This window comes from Syngnathoides biaculeatus, chromosome 11 (assembly GCF_019802595.1).
Source record: "Syngnathoides biaculeatus isolate LvHL_M chromosome 11, ASM1980259v1, whole genome shotgun sequence".
Classification (NCBI taxonomy): Eukaryota; Metazoa; Chordata; class Actinopteri; order Syngnathiformes; family Syngnathidae; genus Syngnathoides; species Syngnathoides biaculeatus.
In genome coordinates this window covers 9,514,618-9,527,236 of record NC_084650.1, presented here as the reverse complement: position 1 = coordinate 9,527,236, position 12,619 = coordinate 9,514,618, and the positions used below count along the sequence as shown (strand labels likewise).

Here is a 12,619-nt window from a genome sequence, read left to right as displayed (position 1 = left end):
GCGAGCTTCGTCTGCGCGCTCACCCAGGTGTTCCAGTATGCGGCTCCGGAACGCCAGGCGGCGTCGTCACTCATGACAATTCGCCAGGGGCGTCGCCGCGTGTCCGACTACGCCATTGAGTTCCGGATTCGGGCTGCCGAGAGCCGCTGGAATGAGGAAGCCCTCCATGACACTTTTTACGAGGGACTGTCCCCACAGATCCGTGGTCACCTCGTGGCCATGGATCTTCCGCCTTCACTTAACTCCCTCATCACATTGGCCCTCAAGGTGGACCAGCGCCTCACCGTGCAGAGACAGATGGAGGGCCTGAGGGAGGAGGAGAGGGAGAGTCGCAGTCCGGTTGTTTCCGTTTCCCGGCCACCCGTGTTGTCAGCTTCACCGGAAGCCATGCAAGTGGAGGGGCTTGGCAGTTCAGCGGAGGAGCGCTTACGTCGGCGACGAGAGGGACGCTGTTTTTACTGCGGGCGTTTGGGACACTTGATCGCCCGTTGCCCGACTCGACCAGGGCATTCTGACATCAGGATCGCTACTCCGGTGAGTGTGCGGTACACCGCGACGGGGTCAGGGAGGTCCCTTCTTCACCTCACCTTGGGAACGGACTCCCGTTCATGCTCTGTGACGGCTTTCATAGATTCTGGGTCGGAAGCAAACCTGATAAATCCCCGCGTGGTCGAGGAGCTGGGGGCGGCAAACTTCCCCACGCAACGGTTTCGTCACGCCTATGCCGCCAACGGCAAGTTCCTTTGTCGGGTTACACATCGTACTCAGACGCTACGTATGAGCTTTCCGGACGCTCACTCGGAGCGAATTAGCTTTCATGTCTTCGACGCACGTAGTAGCGACATCATCTTGGGCAGTCCGTGGCTCAAAGAACATAATCCGCACATAGATTGGACCACGGGTAAGATCAAGGCTTGGGGTGAGGACTGTCTCAGTCGTTGTTTCGCTGTCCGGAGAGACAGGGGTATTCAAGTCGCGCCGATTCGGCTAACAGAACCTGGTACCGCCCTGGACCTGACCGCAGTGCCCTCCTGCTATCATGACCTACGGGAGGTCTTCTCTGAATCTAAGGCAAAGTCTCTACCGCCACATCGGTCATACGACTGCGCGATTGAACTCCTGCCAGGCACCTTTCCTACCAGAGGGAAATTGTTCTCTTTAACCGGACCAGAGCATCAAGCCATGAGGGACTACAACGAGGACTCGCTGGCAGCCGGACTCATTCGCCCCTCATCTTCACCAGCCGGTGCGGGGGTTTTTTTTTGTCAAGAAGAAGGACTCCACGCTGCGACCCTGCATCGACTACCGAGGACTGAACGACATCACAGTCAAGAACAGGTACCCTTTGCCGCTTATCTCTACAGCATTCGAACTCCTCCAGGGAGCCCGGATCTTCACCAAGCTCGACTGGCGCAGCGCTTACCATCTGGTGCGGATTCGGGAAGGGGATGAGTGGAAGACGGCATTCAACACCCCCACAGGGCACTATGAGTATCTTGTGATGCCCTTTGGACTGACAAACGCTCCGGCCGTCTTTCAGAACTTCATTAACGACGTGCTCCGGGAGTTCCTGAACAGATCTGTCTTTGTTTACCTGGATGACATTCTCATCTTTTCAGCAGACCTAGCCTCTCACATTCAACAAGTCCGAGAGGTGCTCCGGCGTCTGCAGCAGCACCAATTATGTGTGAATATGGATAAGTGTGAGTTCCATCAGGCATCCGTGTCCTTCCTGGGCTTCGTCCTGGGTGAGGGAGAGATACGGATGGATCCCGGGAAGGTCGACGCGGTGCTGCGGTGGCCTACCCCCACCAACAGGAGGGACGTGCAGAGGTTCTTGGGATTTGCCAATTTCTATAGGAAATTCATAAGGAACTTCAGTTCCGTGGCCGCTCCTCTGCATTCGCTCACTTCGCCAAATACCACCTTCGACTGGTCCGGGACCTGCCAGGAGGCCTTCGGCAGGCTCAAGGCAAGTTTCACTACTGCGCCCGTTCTCATTATTCCGGATCCCAATAACCAGTTTGTGGTGGAGGTGGATGCATCGAATTCAGGAATCGGAGCAGTCTTGTCGCAGAGGAGTCCCAGGGATGGAAGGATTCACCCGTGCGCGTTCCTGTCTAGAAAGTTGACCCCGGCAGAGAGGAACTACGACGTGGGAGATAAGGAACTGCTGGCGGTCAAGAGCGCGTTGGAGGAGTGGCGGCACTGGCTGGAGGGCTCGCAAGTACCGTTCGTTGTCTTCACGGACCATAAGAACCTTGAATACCTGAAGTCCGCGAAGAGGTTGAACGCCCGTCAGGCCAGGTGGGCTCTATTTTTCACCCGCTTCCACTTTAAGGAGTGGAACAGTGACGCGGACACTTGCCGGACGTGGATGTCCTTCATGAAATCCGTGGCGCAAGTGTTCCATTATGCGACTCCTGAACCCGAAGAGGCAAACTGTTTGATTACGTTGTGGCAGTCAAGAGCAGGGTCTACGATTGGGCCATTTGAGTTCTGCATTCTACCACGCGAAAGTCAGTGGAAAGATAGGGCACTCGAAGATGCCTTCTTTCAAGGACTGTCCCCAACAGTAAAGAATCACTTAATCCGCTGGACTTGTTGACAGACCTGGACTCCCTCAACACTCTCACTTTGAAAATTGACAAAGGCCCATGGATCGTGAGCAGGACGACGACCAGCAGAGGAATATGCTCTCACCCATCAGGGACACCGACGCTCTTCAATGTGCATCTGTCGACACAGAGGAGCCCATCCTGCTGGACCGCCTCTACCTGTCTCCCGAGGAGAGTCTACGCTGGCAAGGAGAGGGGCTCTGTTTCTACTGCGGGCAATCAGGGCACACAGTGACACGCTGCCCGGTCAAAACAGCGAAAACCTCACTCCAAACCCTGACAAGGGTGAGTTTCAATTCAAGACAGTCCTTCCTCTAGTCACCCTATGTTCAGGTGGACAGCCATTCATGGTGACGGCGTTGATTGACCCAGGTTTGGATGCCAATCTTTTAAATTCACATCTTGTCAAAAGCATGGGTCTGAAGACTTTTGAGGTGCAGTGCCCCGTAACGCATACGCGGCTGATCGCAGTTTTCCTGGCAAAATAACCTACCATACTCAAACTCTCACGTTGACATGCCCAGACTCACATTCGTAACGCATTAGCTTTTGTGTCTTTGATGCGAAGGACTAAAATATTATCATGGAGAGTCCATGGCTGAGATTCCATAACCCCCATATTGAGTGGTCAACCGGACAAATCAGGTCTTGGGGAACGAAGTGCGCACTAACGTGCTTCTCATCCCAGAGGATGGGGGCCTAAGATGCCGCTTTGGGGAAGTCTCAGACCTCACGAGACGAGTCACAATTATCTTTAGTGCCCTGCTGTTACCATGACCCGAAGGAAGTATAGTAAAGTAGTATAGTTCCAAATGATAGGCCAAGTCGGTTCCTCCGCACAGATCATATGACTGCGCTATTGACTTCCTGCCGGCTCCACACCCCCTTGTGGGAGACTATATTCTCTGTCAGGTTCGGAACATGAAGCCATGAAGGAATGTGTAGAGGACTCGCTGGCTGCAGGACTTATGTGGCCCTCGTCATCACTGGCCAGGACGGGCTTCTTCTTCCTGGAATAGAAGAAGACCCTGTGGCACTGCATTGACTATCAAGGACTGAACAGCATCACAATAAAGAACAGGTACCCTCTACCCCTCATTGCCTCAGCCTTTGAATTCTTGAAGAAGGCCAAGGATTTTACCAAGTTGGAATTAAGGAGTGGATACCACCTAGTGTGGATACCAGAGGGGCACGAGTGGAAAATTGCATTCAACATGGCCATAATATTGATATGAATATTTGGTGATACCTTTTGGATTCACGAACACCCCTGCAGTGTTTCAGAATTTTGTCAATAATGTTTTGCGCAAAATGCTCAACATATGTGTCTTTGTGTACCTAGACGACATTCTGATTTTCTGCCTGGTGTTTTATTGAAAGGATCGGTGCTGGTCGGCGCTTAGGAGACAAAGACGACACGCAAAGAAAGGACGGGTGGCCTACCCGTCGTCCCACCTGGCGCCGCAACAATTGTAGCCAATTTACTATTGACACCTAAGTGTGTCCTTCAGGCTCTGAGAAACATAACAGTCAAGATATCCCACAACAATGTTAGTAAAACAAGTGAGAGTGAAACGGTCAAGACGTCTTGACCAGAAAAACAAGTGAGATATGAAAACAGGTGAGTGAAAAATAATTTATATAACCATGGTTGCACAATACATTCGGGTATTCGACGGTTATGGGAAGCATCACTAATTAACACTCCTTTCACCTGGATAAGAAAAATCCCATGTCAGGCATGTTCAAGCTGTGGTACTGCAGTTGCTGCGTCATGACCTATATGTCTAGGCAAAAAAAGTGTGAGTTCCACCAACCCTCGGTATCATTCTTGGGCTTCATCTTGGTGGAGAGTGACATCCACATGGATCCCCTCAAGGTCGAGGCCGTTCTTCATTGGCCCACTCCTACTACTCGCAAGGAGGTGTAGAGGTGTATGGGGTTCGCAAACTTCTAAATTCGGAAATTCATACGGAACCTAAGTGCGGTCGCAGACCCATTACATACACTAGCCTCAGCCGACAGTTCCTTTGATTGGAACCCAGCATGTCAGGTGGGCTTCCGTAACCTCAAGGCCATCTTTACCTACACTCCGATTCTCACCTTGCCAGATCCCGATCAACATTTTGTCATAGAGGTTGATGGGGATTCGGGGATAGGGGCGGTCCTCTCACAGAGAAGTCGCAATGCAGCCCTGCGTGTTTGTATCCCACAAAACTGACCTCAGCAGAACGAAATTATGACATTGGGAACCAAGAGCTTTAGCAATTAAAGCAGCGTCTGAATGAATAAACTGGTTAAAGGGGGGTCAGGTTCCGTTCCTGGTGTTAACCGACCACAAAAACCTGGAATATCCTGAGTCACCCAAAAGGCTTAATGCCAGGCAAGATAGACAGGCAATCTTCTTCAAGCGTTTTGGCTTTGTCATGTCCTGCCGGGAACCAAGAACGGGAAACCTGATGCTCTTTTGCGGGTTCATGAGAGAGAGAAAACTGATCCGAACTCATGCCTATCCTCCCCGAAGTTTGTTTCGTCTCGGTTTTCACCTGGGAAATTGAAACACATGTTAAAGATGCTCTAAAGGACTCTCCTGGTCCTAAGGGTGTCCCGATGACTGGTTGTATGTCGTCTGCCCGGTGAGGAGTAGAACAATTGAATGGCCCCACAACAGTCGTACAGTTTGCCATGCAGGCATTGGCCAAATGGAGTCAGTAGTAGAGCAATGGTTTTGGTGGCCAAATATAAAAAAACATATAGTTACAGTACATCAACGCCCCTCATGGGAGTTACGACCTCTGTCTGTCCTTCGATGGCCATGGTCATATATTTCTCTCAACTTCATGACTAGGTTGCCACCTTCGCAGAGTCACACCACTGTTGTCACAGTGGTGGACTGTTTTTCCAAAATGGTACACTTCATTGTGCTGCCTGAAGTCCCATCCGCAAAACAGGCGGCTGAGCTAATGATGACTAACATATTCAGGTTGCATGGTCTTCCCACTGACATACTTTCTGACACGGGGCCCCAGTTCATATCGTGGGTTTGGAAGGAGCTTTGTCCACTAATGTGTCACCATCAGCCTTTCCTCGGGATATCACCCAGAAACCAACGGCCAGACCAAGCGCATAAACCAGGACCTGCAGATAGGGCTCTGGTGTCTTGCTTCTTGTGACAAACGCTCTCGAAGGCAACAGCTAATCTGGGTGGAATACGGAAAATTCTCTTCGCTCGGCGTCCACTGGGTTGTTGCCTCTTCACATTGTGCACAGTTATCCACCCTCCTTCCATCAGTAGACTCTTGGTGCCATCTGCGTTGGCCGTTGTGAGGCTCTGCAAGAGAACCTGGCTGCGAGCCCGATGGATGCAACTGCCCAAGTGGGGCTCCTACAAGACCGCGGTGGACCGTAAGAGGGCACCACCACTATCTTACAGGGTGGGTCAGGGACTGTTGTCTGCCTCCGTGTGCCCTGGTATTGGCTGGCAACCAGTTGAGGGTGTACTCTGCCTCCTGCCTGATGACAGCTCGGATTGCCTCTAGCACTCCCACGACCCTCATGGGGATAAGCGGTTCAGAATGGATGGATATTTCTCTTTGCAGATGATGGGGCTCTGGTCGCTTCATCAAGCTGTGATCTCCTTTGGTCACTGTAACGGTTCGCAGCTGAGTGTGAAGTGGCTGGGATGAGAATCAGCATCTCCAAATCTGAAACCATGGTCCTCAGTCAAGAAAGAGTAGTGTCCCCTCTCCGGTTTGGGGATGAGATCCTGCCCCACGTGCAGGAATTCTACTATCTTGGGGTCTTCACAATTGAGGGACGAATAGAGTGGGAGATCGACAGGTGGATCGGTGGAGCATCTGCAGTGTTTGCGGACTTTGTTTCAGTCCGTTCTGGTCAAGAGGGAGCTAAATTGAAAGCCTATGCTCTCAATTTACCAGTCGATTTACCCTCACCTATGGTCACGAGCTGTGGGTTGTGACCGAAAGAACAAGATCCCGGATACAAGCGGCAGAAATTAGTTTTCTCCACAGAGTGTTCCCGCTCTCCCTTCGAGATAGGGTGAGATGCTTTGTCATTCAGGAGGGGCTCAGTGTCGAGCCGCTGCTCCTCCGCATCGAGAGGAGACATATGAGGTGGCTGGGGCACCTGATCCAGATCCCTTCCAGACCCCTTCCTGGTGAGGTGTTCTGTACATGTCCCACCGGAAAGAGACCCCCGGAAAACCCTGGTCACGTTAGAGAGACTATACGTCCCTCAGCTGGCCTGGGAATGCCTCCGGATACCTCTGGAAGACCTGGAAGAAGTGGCTGGGGAAAGGGAAGTCTTGGCATCCCTGCAAAAGCTACTGCCCCTGCGACCCGACATGCAAAAGTGGTAGAAGATTAATTTCTAAAAAAAGAAAACTCAGTTTTGTGGTACGGGTTGTTTTAGTATATTTTAATAACTAAAGATGGCCATTACCTGAAAATAAATCTGAAATAAAATAATTTTAATCCAGCTGTTATTGTGTAGTTTTGTTTCTAAAGGTAATATTAAAAGCTATGTCCATTACACAATTTCCACGGTAATGAGGCTTGTTGATAATATTTTAGTAACTGCGATATCATCGTTCATGTGGTTTGTCCACGTGACGTCATAGCAGTCGACGCTATGACCTGTTTGGCGACGAGGATACGCGCCGGAGAGCTATTTGCTCGGAAAGAACCGACACATATAAAAACAGAAGTAATTCTTGCGGACGACTTTGTAATCCGGATTGAAACTGTGTTTTTAGGATCGTCTGTAAAAAGTTTGGAGGACAGAGGATTGGTGAAACACTTTATGGTCAAGTGAAATTTAAATATTTTGCCCTGTCAATTTCCGGCTAAGTCAGGCCCAAGTAGTGTTAGCTGTGGAGCTCTCCTTTTGTTTGCACTGAAAAGCAAGGTAAGATTAAACTAATAGCTCATCATAGGGTGCGATTCTTAATTTCAATTACATAAAACTGATAATTTTACTGCCCTCGCGAACCAAGGGCTGCTTTCGTGTACAAGGGTAAATTGCGTGTAGGTCGCTCATCGCTAAGGCTAAATGAGCTATGTTCTGTGCTATCTGTAGAAATGCATCCTGAAAACCAATGTATAACTTAAAATATATTCAAGCAGTCAAGTAGGTTGTAGAGTTTTAGTCTCATAGCTTCGTTGACAATTCATCGTTTCATGTTTGCTTAGTAGTTGCTCATGTCGGATCAGTTTCTGGTAGCAGCAGGCTTCAGAGCCATCCCGGAAAGTCAACAGCCTGTAGACGCTTTAGTTTTAATCAATTTAGTGCTGATGAATTTGTATAGTTTAATGCTAAACTCATGTTGGTAAATAACTGTTGACTGTGGACAACAGTCACAATCAGTTGTGAATTATATATTTTAGCTGACAGAATTACATTCAAATTACTTTTTTACTAGAAATTCGTATCGGCAAATTACCGTTGAATGTACAGTATTGGGAACTCTCAGAGCTACACACATTTATGCGTACATTAGGGTTATACCATGTGGCCAAAAATGTATACCCCAGTCACGATATATATACCAACATTGTGTTCTAGCTTATCAAATTGCATAAAATAAATGGTAATTATCCGTGGTCTTGTCTATTTGAATATAAAATACATTTAAAATGGACCACTAAATAAAATGGAAAAAAAATCAAGCATTCATTAGCCAAATTAATTTTGAAAATATCTGGTAGTACAACCTTTTCAAAGAATACAATCAAATACAGAGTATTCTAATAAATACAGTGCTTTAAGTAACATTAAATATGCCAATCATTTATCTTGTAAGAGTGCTAATAAAGAGCTGTTTCAGAAGTTGTTTCCACAAGACTGGCAGCGTGTTCTGATTGCCTGTTTTTCCAGTCTAAAATTTAGGATACCATGGAAATGTATAGAGTATAGTTATACATATGTGCAGTTGAATCCATAAGTTAACATACACAAAAAATCTGTTTCAAGTCAGTCAGGATCATCAAAATTAATTTTGTTAAATGCCACAATAATGAGAGAGAGAATTTGTTAAAGAATTTTTAACTTGTGGTTTCAACTGTAGATGGACTGAAAAAGAGAATATAGTCGTGTAGATGGATATTGCTCACTAGTACAGTAGATACATGGATGCTTTGTTGGTTGTGTGCTGTGCTGTAAATTAATTCACAGAAAAAGTAAGTACTGCTCAGTTCACGCAATTACTTAGTGGAGAAAAGCAAACTACAGGTTTCCCTCAAAAGCAAGAAAGGAACTCCAATGATAAATGGGTACAGATGAAATTTTGTGTTCTATGATACATTGTCCAAAAACACAAAACATGGGTACAGATGAAATTTTGTGTTCTATGTAAACATTGTCCAAAAACACAAAACATGCATACAGATGAAACCAGAAGTTTACATACACTGTGCAAAAACACACATTCCTTTTTTCTTACTTTCAGAAATTAAATCAGACAAAACTGCTCCCGTTTCCAGTCAATCAGGATCACTGAAATTATTTAATTTTGTTGAATGCCACAATAAGGCGAGAATTTCTTAGAGAAGTTTAACCCTAACCCTTCAAAAGTTAAGTCTGCAAAAATGTACATACACTAAAAGTGCTATGTCTTTCAACATGGGGAAGCCCAGATGATGAGGTCTTTGCTTTGGAAGCTCCTGATAGGTAAAATGATGTAAATTGATGGCACACATGGAGATGTATTTAAGCCCACACTTCAACCTCTCTACTTCCTTGTTTGAAATGATGAAAGAATAAAATGAAATCGGCCAGGAAATTAGTGAAAGACTTGTGGAGTGCCACAAGTATGGCTCACCCTTGGGTGCAATTTACAGATGCTTGAAGGTGCCACAAGGTGCCACGTTCATCTGTTCAAACAATTATATGCACGTTTGAACATCATGGGAAAGTCCAGTCATCACACCGCTCAGGAAGGAGATGTGGTCTGTGACCCAAAGGTGAAGGTGTTTTGGTCCGACATGTGCAAATCAACCCCAGAAAAAATGCCAAAGACCTTGTGAAGATGCTGGTAGGAAAGTGTCATTATCCATTATGAAACGAGTCCTCACTGAGAATGAAGACATTACTCCAAAAGAAACAACAACAACAAAACACAGTTTGGAAAAAGACGCCAAGACTAAGAATTTAACATCTGGAGACACGTCCTGTGGTCTGATGAAACTAGTGGAGCTGTTTGGCCATCAGGACCACCGTTAATCTGGAGGAAAACGGGGAAGCTTGTAGACCTGAGAACACCACACCAGCTGTGAAACATAGATGTGGCAGCATTAGGTTGTGGGGCTATTTGGCTGCAGCAGGAACTGTAGCTCTTCATAAAATAGACGGCTTCATAAAGAAAGAACATTAAATTGAGATATTAAGACATCTTAAAACCTGAGCCAGGAAGATATGGTACAAACTTTCCCATTGTACCCAACCAAGGATGTGCCAGAATTGTGGAGCTCCATGAATCTTTCTCTAATTTCCTGGCTGATTTCATTTGATTTTTCCCATGATTTCAATCAAGGAAGCAGAATGTTCGAGATGTGGCCTTAAACATACCCTGGTGTGCCGTCCATTAACTCACGTTAACTTATCAGGCTTTTTCAAAGACATGACCACATCATCTGGGCTTCCTCATGTTCTTAAAGGACATAGTACTTTTTGTGTATGTAAACCTTTTGACCTATGAATTCCCTCAGAAATTCTTTCATTGTTGTGGCGCTTAACAAAATCCTGACTGAACTTAAACAGGAGAGGTTTAGTCTGATTTGACAAAAAAATAGTGTTCTTTAAAAGTGTTTGTGAATTTCTGACTTCAACTGTAATAGTGCCTTGAAAATATTTTCCTATCCCTGAAACATTTTTATATTTGGTGAACTTCCAAATACAAACATATTTTTTTTTAAATTCTCTAATGGACAAACACAAAGTAGCACATGATAGTGAGGTGGGAAAAAATATATAATTTTAATCCAGTATAATTCTAAAAAGTGGGTTGTGCATTTACAATCAACACCTGTACGTTGATGAACCGAAATGCAATCTAGTATAATCATTTTCCTTCAGAAGTCACCTAAACCCAACTACAAATACCAAAGAAGCCCATAACCGTATCGTCACCTCAGTTACGTGGTTTCTAGTATTGTCTTTGTTGTCTTTGGAAACATTGAACATGGAGGAAGTCTAGCTTAACATTATGGAGTTACCCTGGACGCTATTTCACCAACTTTCACAAATACAATTTTTTTATACGTTAATGACTGAAGGGGTGGCCGTGGTTAATGGAGCACAGAGACAAAGATGATGGCATAGGTGGAACAACCCAGAGTGCAGGCCAATCACCATGTCAGAGGATTCTGAATACCACTCTTGTTGCCTCTTAAATCTACAGTGCCTCCTCAACAAAATGTATAAGCTTCATCTTCTCCCAAAGACCAGCAAGGACTTAGGACTGTCACAGCTCCGGTTGCCCAGATGGACCCAAATGCAGAATAGACAGGGAGGTGAAGTTGTGAATGAATGTTTATTGAACAGGAAGTGAACCAAAGAACTCAAGATACCAGATTTGGGATTTCCAGAGTTTCAATGTGGACCAAGCAGATAGAATGGGAGGTCAGGTTGTAGGTGGGCCACAGGAGGCGAGCACGGGGTTTTCACAGACATGTGACGTTGTGAATGCGTCCCTGATGGCGCCATAATATGTTTCAGGGGTTCCATCTACACCGGCCAGACAATGTCACGGAGTTATTGGGGAAAACAAAAGACGCTAGTATGTACTATAAAAATGTTTACTGACATCATGGGGCTCTGCACATGTTGCAATCTGGACTTAGAGTTTCTGTTTTTGAACTGTAAGTCATTCTAGGTGATGTGCGACTTCACCACTTTCATCATCGCCAATGTAGACATTTCTCCTGATGCTAGCATGAACGTTGCACTGCTAATGCTCGGTGAACTAGTAAATCAAATAGAAGTCAAATGAAGACTTGGAGAAAAGAAATACACAGGCAAGATAGACAGATCCACAAGATACAAATATTCATCACCAAAAGGGATCAGAATGGTAGTTGGGATTTTACAAAGCAGCAGGATATCGAATCCAACTCAGTTATGGTGTCAATATGTGCCATGCGACTAGCGACCTGTTCCTGGTGTAGTCATTTTGCCTGAAGTTTGCTATGATAGGGTCCAGCACTTCCATGACCCTTGTGAGGATAAGCGGCTTGGAAAATGAATGGATGAAAAACTTTATTTCCATAAATCAAAAAGTTTCTACTTTCATAGTTTATAGATTCAGGATCTGTAATTTTCAACAATCGTTAAGTCAATTGTTTTGACATAATTTATACTTCCAATTCCTAAAACCCACAAAATTAGGACTTAAAAAAATCTGAATACTGTGATGAAATCAACATTTACATCTCAATTTTTTTTTTGGGGGGGAAAGAGAAATTAGGGTCACATTAAATCTTTGAAAATACGGATGTGATCAATACTTGTTTAAGAATCGCTTTTCTTTGGCATTTAGGAAATCAGGCATTTCCTGGGATCTATGGAAGCCCACATAACTTTTTTGTTTTTGTGTTTTAGCTTTTGTTGCCCTTGTTTTCGTCTTGATACACTTAAACTACAACAAAAATAACCAGATGTTTGCCAGAAACACGAACGTCTCTGGCAGAGACCGACAGATCAAATTCACTCTCAACACCACCACCTCCCATCACTAACACACTACCGCTTCAGGATCATAAACTGAGAAGTGTGCTTGGGACAGTAAACACCAGGAAGAGTGCTGACCCAGATAGAGTGTTGGGAAAAGTACTGAAAGCCTGTGCTGATTAGCTGTATTTTTACAAAAATCTTCAACAGTTCCTTGCAAGAATCAACCATTCCCTTCTGCCTAAAATTGGCAACAATCACCCCCCCCCAAAAAAAACCAAAACATCTATTGACAGTCTAAAATATTACAGGTTTGT

General features: G+C 45.7%; 1 protein-coding gene across 6 annotated transcripts in view; it reads left to right on the top strand.

Moving 5' to 3' along the window:
• The first annotated feature begins 7,250 nt into the window (after nucleotides 1-7,250).
• Nucleotides 7,251-12,619, top strand: part of LOC133509078 (ETS-related transcription factor Elf-2-like) — an 82,719-nt gene continuing 77,350 nt past the window's right edge. For all 6 annotated transcript variants that reach the window (XM_061835761.1, XM_061835760.1, XM_061835759.1 and 3 more), the window contains exon 1: nucleotides 7,251-7,544. The gene's annotated coding sequence lies outside the window, so the exon portion shown is untranslated. The remainder of the gene's footprint in view (nucleotides 7,545-12,619) is intronic.